At 34.6% G+C, this 9140-nt stretch overlaps 1 pseudogene; it reads left to right on the top strand.

Annotated features, from left to right (window-relative positions):
• Positions 1 to 7161: 7161 nt before the first annotated feature.
• LOC108972212 lies at positions 7162 to 8127 on the top strand (annotated as a pseudogene).
• Positions 8128 to 9140: the final 1013 nt, after the last annotated feature.

The following is a 9140-nucleotide window of genomic DNA, read 5'->3' as shown; positions in this document are numbered from 1 at the left end:
GAAGGTTGTGGAATATACCAACGTATTGTTTGGGGGTATGAGCAGTCTGTTTGTAAGCGAYATGTGTTTCGTTTAAGAGTATTATTGATGGTGCGTAATCTTTAATTAAGAGCTGGAGTTTGTTGTAATTGTTAATGTAGCCATTTAGGTTCCATTGCATTATCATACACATGTTAAGAGGGTACTTTATTAAGCGCTTAGATTAAAGATAACTAAAAAGATTGAAAAAGGGAGAAGATGCGAAAGCTTAAGAGAATATGAGATATCAACTAAAATGAGTTGTCAGCTTGGCTGAATGTCAACTGTTGAAAGCTCACTCAAGTGATTATTGAGAACCTTTGCTGTATTCAACTTCGTTATTTTCTGTGTTATTTTGTTCTTTTTGTTTGGAATGTTGGTGTATTGTGGGTGTAGCAGAATCATGCATATAGCTATTGTGGAATGCTTTGAGTTAGGTGGATTACTGTTGGCGGTTGGATATTTATTGATGGAATTTAGAGTGCTGAAAATTAGGGAAGATGTTGTTGGACTGAGGGAAGTAAGATCAATTGCGAAGTTATTGTTTATGGGAATATCGTTGTTATTTATGTGGAGAGCTGTGTTCACTAATGGAAGGAGGGGAGATAGATGCTGAGCAGTTTGCTATGTACTGATTGTTTTTTTTATTTGGGGTGTGGTTGATGTTTGTATTATTTGAGGTTGCGTTCGGTGTAATTTGAGTTGCTGTTTTTAGTGCATTAGTAAATGAGCATCTAGCATGCTGCATTTTTCCAAGGTTTCTATTTTCAGTATTTCTTTTGCTTGCTGAAACTTAGGACAAGAGTTGGCGGAAGACGGGAACAGTTCATACACATCGTACGCTGGCAGTTTTCAGGGAAGTGTATTGGAAGACTGCAAATAACGCACATTGGAGAATTTCGGCAGTGTTTGACCGTGTGTCCCAATTTCTGGAACGATTTGCATCGCATTGGATTTGGAATATAAGGGCGCAAAGAGTCATTCTCCATGCGATGTCAATTTTTGTAGGAAGAGAGTAGGAGTTAAAAGAGATAAGCATTACTCCAGCGTATTTTTCTACACCATCAACTACTCGTTTAAATTTGTAGACAGAGGACACTTCATATGACTTTAGGCCTTCAATTATTTCATCTTCCGGGACGTCTATGAGGAATGGTGCATAGATGGTACCTTTATTGGAGTTAAGGTGTTCATGATAGGTCGCCGTGACTGATCCAATTGAGGGAAGATATTTGGTTTTTATAAATTTCTCAGCAATGAGTTTGTTATTTACCAGAATAAGTAGGCTTCCATCACTCAATTCACTGATTTTGTTTATGATTTTGCTTATGGTTAAAATAGCATTGTGAACACGAAAACACGAGATTTTTGAAAGAGGCTTGGAAGTATCGTCAGATTTTAGCACAATAAATTTTGGATCGTCTTTTTTTGTAGGTGGAATAGTAGGAAAAATTTCCGACAGTTTTTGATTCACTTTTTGACGCTTAGGTTAGGGACTCTGGGCAAGTAGAGCAAACCTATTGTCCCTGAAATGGGCAGCCCCTTGGGGTATTTTTGATCAATGAACACTCACAATTCTGTGATTAAGTTTTTCTTACTCACTTATATATAGCAAACCAAATATGTTTGCAAGAGTAGCTTAAGCAAAGTAGAAGCACACGCGAGTTGCTAAATAATTAGCGAAAACTCGGAGATAACAACGACACAATTGCTCAGCACGAATGTTGGTCGGTGACTGTGTTATGTATTTATTTGTTATACATTTGAAAACTTTCTCTTGGATTGAAAGTTCGACTTTCTCTGTACGTTGATAATTTCAAGATTTAAAAAGTTTTTGACAATAACGGAATTGAATTTGTTATCGGTTGCAATTTCGGTTGCTTTGTTCCTTGTTGAGAAGAACAGGCTTATTTTTCTTCATGGTTTGACTATTTTTGTCCTATAAAATGAAAGCTGTCGCCTGTGTAGAAATTTGTCAATAAATGTTATGAAACTATATATCTTTTTTGTGTATATATTTAAGTGTATGACTTGATTTATGTCGGTAGGTGTTTCTGGATACGGATTTTTATTAAAACTTGCTTTATTGAAAGTATCGAAATTATTGATGTATTTCTGCACTATCTTTATATTATTGAAGTACATTTTCTTTTTAATGCCCTCGTAAGTTTTTGTTATACCACATTGTCCTGTCTCAAAATTGTGGTATATGTGTATTTGCTTGAAAGTTTCGTCAATGTTCCTCATATCCTTGGCATGCTAACTACATTTCACAAACTTTATGCTGGATCTAAATAGTTCAATGAGTCTTAGTTGCATTTATTATATGTATTATCTGGAACTTCAGAAAATATTCCAACTTTTATGCTTTTTAGGTATCTTCTGAATATATCGGTCATGAAATTTCGTTTGTGTTCATATGCATTTTTCGTTTTTTGTTTACAATTTCAGTTTCTCTAATTTTGTTGTCCGTAAGTATAATCTGTGTTGGGAAGCGGTCACCACTGTTTCTAATAAAGGGAAATGGTCATTCTGTTCCTCTTGGAGCAAGTGAATTGTTGCACATGTAATCATGTTGTCAAAATTTTCTTCTGTTATGTAAATTTTTCCTGTTTCCGTATTAATTACATTATGGAAGTCAGGAACTCTATTTTCCTTGCCCTTTATATAGTTCATGTATATATTATATTCACACAATTCCAGTATCCATCGCTGTAACCTGGGATTGATATTTTCCTTTATGTTTATGTTACAGCCAGACTAGTGTTTGATGATCATCAGAGAAATATCAAATTCTTTCCCGTAAAGATACGGCCTGAATTTTTTTTCCACTGTTACGTATTTCCTTTTATAATCATTAAAGGTTCTACTKGCGTAGCTAATGGGACCGTCATTCTGCATTAGGACTGCTCCTACAGCAAAGTCTCTTGCATCCGTTACCAACTTAAATTTTTTTAAGAAACATGGGTAATTTAGGATTGGAGGGTTTGTGAGCATCCTTTTTAATTTAAGGAACGCATCAATATATAGTGGATCACTTTTGGTAACTTTTGAATTTTTCCTGCGATATTCTGTTAATCCACGTGCTATCCTTGCATAGTTCCTTATGAATTTTCTTTAGTAGAAAGTGATTTTCAGAAATTGCTTGATTTGTTTTTGCGTTTCCCACAGTTTTACTGATTGAATTGTTTTAATTTTATTTGGGTGGGGTTTAATTCCTTATGGGTGAAAGAATGTGGCACAAAAATTCAGCTTTCTTTGAAAAGAAATTGCATTGTCAATTTGAACTTTTAGATTGTGTTCCTTTAGTTTTTATTAGTACTTTATTTATACTATGAATGTTTTGTTTGAAACTTGTGCTAAATATTAATATGTCGACGCATAATTTATTTATTAACTCTCTTATACTGAATTTATCAGCCTTTAAAATGTGGCAGCTGAAAATTTTCAGAAAGACGTTCGAACAAACTTATTATGGCCTAAAGGTGTAGAAAATTATGTTTTTTTTTCTATCTTCCTCTTTAACTAGTACCTAATGGAAACCTTTAGCTAGACCAAGGATTGTAAAATATTGAGTTTTACCCAGTTTGTCTAAAATATTCGCAATATTTGGGATGGGAAATTTTTCGTTTACAGTGATTTCATTAAGTTTCCTATAATCGATTACAATACGCCACATTTTCTTGCCTGAATTGTCCGATTTTTTTGGGACAATCCATTAAGGCGAATTGWATGGAGATGTAATTTCAACAGAAATACATATTTTGTTTCAATTTATCATCAATTCGATTGCTGAGCTCCTCTTCATGAATCTTCGGAGATGTGTATATTTTGGAATATACATAAATTCATAATGGTGATAATTTCGTGCTGTACTTTGTGGACATGACACACAGTTCGCCTTCTTTGAAAAATAAATCACAATTCTCTTTTACATTTTTTTCTAATTCATCTTCCTCTTCTTTATTCATGTCAACTATTATGAGTTTGACTAGTTTTTATTTGTAAATGTGGTGAGTTCCAAGCCATTAAATTTCTGTTATTGAATTATTTTGGTATTTCCGAAATAATACCATATTCTGTGTAACTCTGATCGTTTAATATATTAAGTTTAATTTGGTTTCTGCAACTTGATTTTTTTGTAATTCAAATTCTTTGTCCAAGAGTGATGTCGATCCTGGCTCTATATATTAATTTATGCTTGCCTGTGCTTAATTCAACTATTTTTGTACAAAGAAACTTGCATACCAAGTTTCATCAATATATCTCTCTTTTTATTCAAATTACAGCTTGCACGGACGGACGGACCAGATTTCAACTTCTCTCATCACCCAGATCATTTTTATATAAATATATATATTATTTATAACCCTATATTTATCTCGTTCAGTTTTAGATGATACGTTCGACCGTTAGGTGATCAAAACTATAATACTCTGTAGCAAATGGTTGCAAGAGTATACAAATTCTTATTACCTAAGTTAAGTTGTTTCTTTATTTGTTATGAATCAATTGATATTTTATTTGTTATTGTTAATGCAGAATTGATAAGTTGCAATTCAGCATTTCATATTGTTTATAGGCCAGTTAGTTCATATTGTATATGTCTATTGCTTGAGCTGTTGCCACACAAACAGAATCGTAACCTGATATTTGTCAAATAATGTTGAAYGTCCTCCTAACTTGTATTTAAATAGAAAAGGATTATACAGTATCAGTGTCGAAACAGTAAGGTTTGTTGTTGTATGTACATTTTTAGTTAATTCATTTATGAATCAGGTTTGAGAATACCGTTATGTTTTACATTTTTTAATTTCGGGTGCAGCACATAACTTTGGGATTTGGCAACTTCTTATCTACGAGAACATCTCATTCGTCTGCACACTAATGTGTCTGAACAATATCGGAGAGAATCTTTGCTTAATGGCGATCAAGGTTATCCTATAGTCCCGTGGCTTTTAACACCATTAAGAACTCCTAATACCCATAAAGAGTAAAAATACAACAAACTACATGGTCCTGAAACTGCATTGAGAGTGCACTTAGTGTTTTAAAATCTCGCTTCAGATGTTTGTTGAAGCACCGATTTCTAAATTATTCCCACGAAACTTCCGTTTTGTGTAATAGTATTTGCGTTATATTGCATAATATAATGATGAAAGCAGGCATTGCGTTAAACGAAACAGATGACGGGGTTTGCAGAAGACTTTGAATCTCCAATTAATGATTATAACTCTTCACAGCATATGCGCGAAGGTGAAAAAATAAGACAAGATACTTATAGATTCGTGGCCACGCAATCCTTACCAGTGCATTTTCTTAAAATTTTTAGGTTTTTTGGTTCGTTCGAGATTTTCTTCAAGTTTGTTTTTTGTTAAGCTTTTAGTTTATTACGTTTCATGAGTAAAACACAAACTAGCTTTCCTGTACTTATACAAAAGCGGCCGACTTTATTVTTTTAAAAGTAAGATCTACACGAATTTAACACCAGTTAATGCCAGAATTCACGTATTTTTGAGCCGTCTTTGGCGAATTTTTTCTGTGCCTATTTCTCGATGGCAAAAGGATACATACGCTTCCAGTTGCTTATGAGTAGCCTTTTCGTGCTTTGATTTGTGGTCAAACTAAAGTTAGTTAATTAAATTAGTTTCCATAAAATATAGAAATATATGTGAAAAGTTACGTTTTATAAGAATCCATTTCTAATGATTTAATAATTTGAATAGAATTATCAGCTGTTTCTGTTTACATTATTTCGTTCATCACAGAATGCCAAAAAAATTTTATTTCTTGATGAAAATTTTATAATTCCAAATTGAAATTTTTGATGTATTAAAATTGAATATTTTGTGTTTTGAAATTTTACGGTGATTTTAAAAACTGAATGAAAATGCTAATTAACTACTGTGCCCAAAAAATAAAGTGAAATTTGAACTTAAACTGCGCGCGTCGAAGGATTTGGAGAATTATTCTTTTTTTTTAGGTTGGTAGTACTGTCAGTCACATTTATGTCAAAATATTCATTAGTGTTTGTGATACGTGTCGTTTTGTGAGCTGCTAAAAGTGAGTTTTTCGTTTTGTGCGATGTCGAAATTTGTTGAGCAAAGAACTTGCATAAAATTTTTTTTACGGAATCAATTTTCTGCTGCGGATACGTTGAGGATGGTGCAGAAAGCCTTTGGTGATGAGGCTATGCCGTGAACGTGTCGAAGACGAAGAGCGTCCAGGGCGACCATCAACCTCAACCGACGAAGCTCACGTTCAACAAATCAAAGATTTGGTATTGAAAACCGTCGATTAACAATAAGAGACCTTGCTGATAAAGTTGGCATATCGAAAGGCTCAGCCAATACCATTTTGAAGGATTTTTTGGCCTCAAGCGTGTCAAATCTCGACTGGTACCGAAAACATTGAATAATTTGGAAAAAAGGGGTCGCCTTGAAGTGTGTAAAACGATGCTCTCCGACTACCAGGGTGTCATGAAACGCATTATAAATAGCGATGAGACTTGGATCCATGCTTACGACCCCGAAACAACCAAAAGTGACCAAAAAAAGCCAAAGTCGCTCAAAAGTCAAGGTCATGTTGACTGTTTTCTCCGATTATCGTGGTGTTGTGATTATGAATTCCTTCCAACCGGTCAAACAGTCAACAAGGAATATTATTTAAACGTTATGCGTCATTTGAGTAAAGCTATCTGCCTAAAAAGGTTGGAATTGTGGAAAGACAATTCTTGGTTTCTACACCACGATAATGCACCATCCAATACTGCCTTCGTAATTCGTAATAATTTCGCCAGAAACTCAATCCATATCGCTCCGCAACCACCGTATTCACCTGATCTGGTGCGATTTCTGGCTGTTGACCAAGCTCAAAAGACCGCTCCGGGGACACCGTTTTTATATGATAGAGGGGATTCAAGCCGCAGCGAAGACGGAATTGAAGGCCATCCCGGAAAGTGACTACAACCAGTGTTTCGAAGATTGGAAATTCCGTTGGCATAAGTGCATTGCATCGGGAGGAGATTACTTTGAAGGGGATGAAATTGATTTGGAAGAATAAATAAATAATTTTCAAAATAAATACAATGTAACCTTATTCTTTGGGCACAAGGAAAAATGTCCGATTAAGCTATTGTCGTCAATGTCGCCGCTGTTAAAATTGTGCTGCGTTCTCAGACTTTTGGCTCATGTGAGCTATGAGCAAACAGTGGGAAATGAATTTCTATTAGGTGTTGAACAACCCACTGTTCCGTTGATTTTTAAGGAAATGCTTCCAATATTGGAATCCACTCTTTGCAGTGGACTGAAGAGCAAAAACGAGTAACAAGAAGGAAATTTTTTACCAGATCAAGAGTTCCTGATGTGGTTGGTTGCGTTGATGGAACCCATTTTGCAACTATTTCTACATGTGAAAACAAACACTTATATCTAAATCGAAAAGGATTTTACAGCGTAAATGCGATGATTTTAGGTAGCAACTAAATAAATAAATTCTTACTTATTATTATTTCGTTTTAAAAAATAAAATTTTATCAGGATATGGTAATACGGGGTGTTGATGCAAGATATGGCGGATCTAGCCACGACTCATTTGTGTGGAATAATAGCTCATTAAAAATATATCTGGGSCAAAAATACCAAAGAGGAGATTATAATTCGGTTAACTTAGGTAACTGCAATTTATATGTGCATATACTACATACATAAATACTAAAATTAAATATCTTTTAGGTGGCTCTGGTTATCCACTACGCGAGTATCTATGGACGCCTTTCTAAAACGCTTTATCAGAAGCAGTGGAATCAAATTTTAATAAAAAATATGCAAAGGCAAGGAATGAGTTGAAAGGACAATTGGAGTGCAAAAATGCCGTTTTCGTTGTATACTAGGTGAACGTACTAGTAAACTACGATATCCTCCTAGTAAAGCAACTGTAATTGTAAATGTATGTTGCGTTTTACACAATATTTGGAAACACTATATTGTAAATGATCCTGAACAAGAAACTTTTGTGGATGTAGTAGTACCACTGGAACCAGTTGAAGGAAACTTCAGTGGAACAGCAGCAGATTATCGCCGAAGACAAATTGCGACTGCATTGTCATAGTGATGTTGCATTCCTAAAATATATGTATATGTAACATACAATAAAATAACTGAAAATAATTTTGAATTGTGGGAAATGCTTTTTTTTTATTTTGAGTAACTAAGATTTTTTTAATTCCAATTCCTTTAATTTTATTTAAATTTTTTCTTTATGTCGTCTATTTTTTCAATATTTTCTTTCTTCTTTCATTTTATATAGCACCAATTTTTCTTTTCTTAATTCGTAAATTTTTCTGTTATATCTTGAAATTTCATTGCACACCGAATTAATATTTTTCATTATACCGACAAGACTTTCTTGCGTTTCTGCTTKCTTCTCCAAAGCCTTCATACACAAATTTTCGCGCTTCTCCACTCTGTTTGTAGGTGTATGCCTAGACGTAATGCTAAGTTTACAATTTCTTTCGCCTGTTTAGGCTGAACCTCGACATCTTCCAGATGTGTGCTGCTGGTGCAGGTGCAGTGCTTCCAAATGCGACTCGACTTGGATTCACTGCCTGCTGCAAGCTGAGCAACTCGTCCACGGCCTGCTCCAAAGGTGTTAAGCTGCGATGGGTGTAAGGTCCTCCACCTGTGTCTGCAATCTTTTTCCGATTTTCTGAACTTTTTTTATACTCTTGCAACAAAGTTGCTAAGGAGAGTATTATAGTTTTCTTCACATAACGGTTGTTTGTAAGTCTTAAAACTAAGAGTCATATATAGGGTTATATATACTAAAGTTATCAGGGTGACGAGTAGAGTTGAAATCCGGATGTCCGTCCGTCCGTCTGTCCGTCCGCCCGTGCAAGCTGTAACTTGAGTAAAAATTGAGATATCATGATGAAACTTGGTACACATATTTCTTGGATCCATAAGAAGATTAAGTTCGAAGATGGGAAAAATCGGCCCACTGCCACGCCCAAAAAATTTTGAAAACCGAAAACATATAAAGTGTTATAACTAAGCTAAGATATTAAAGTAAAATTTAGCACAAGGGATCACATTAAGTAGGGGCATACTTGGAGGTAATTTTTT

The sequence above is a fragment of the Bactrocera latifrons genome, unplaced genomic scaffold (assembly GCF_001853355.1).
Source record: "Bactrocera latifrons isolate USDA-ARS-PBARC rearing strain unplaced genomic scaffold, ASM185335v1 scaffold_386, whole genome shotgun sequence".
NCBI classification, from domain to species: Eukaryota; Metazoa; Arthropoda; class Insecta; order Diptera; family Tephritidae; genus Bactrocera; species Bactrocera latifrons.
This window is presented reverse-complemented; position numbering and strand designations above follow the sequence as displayed.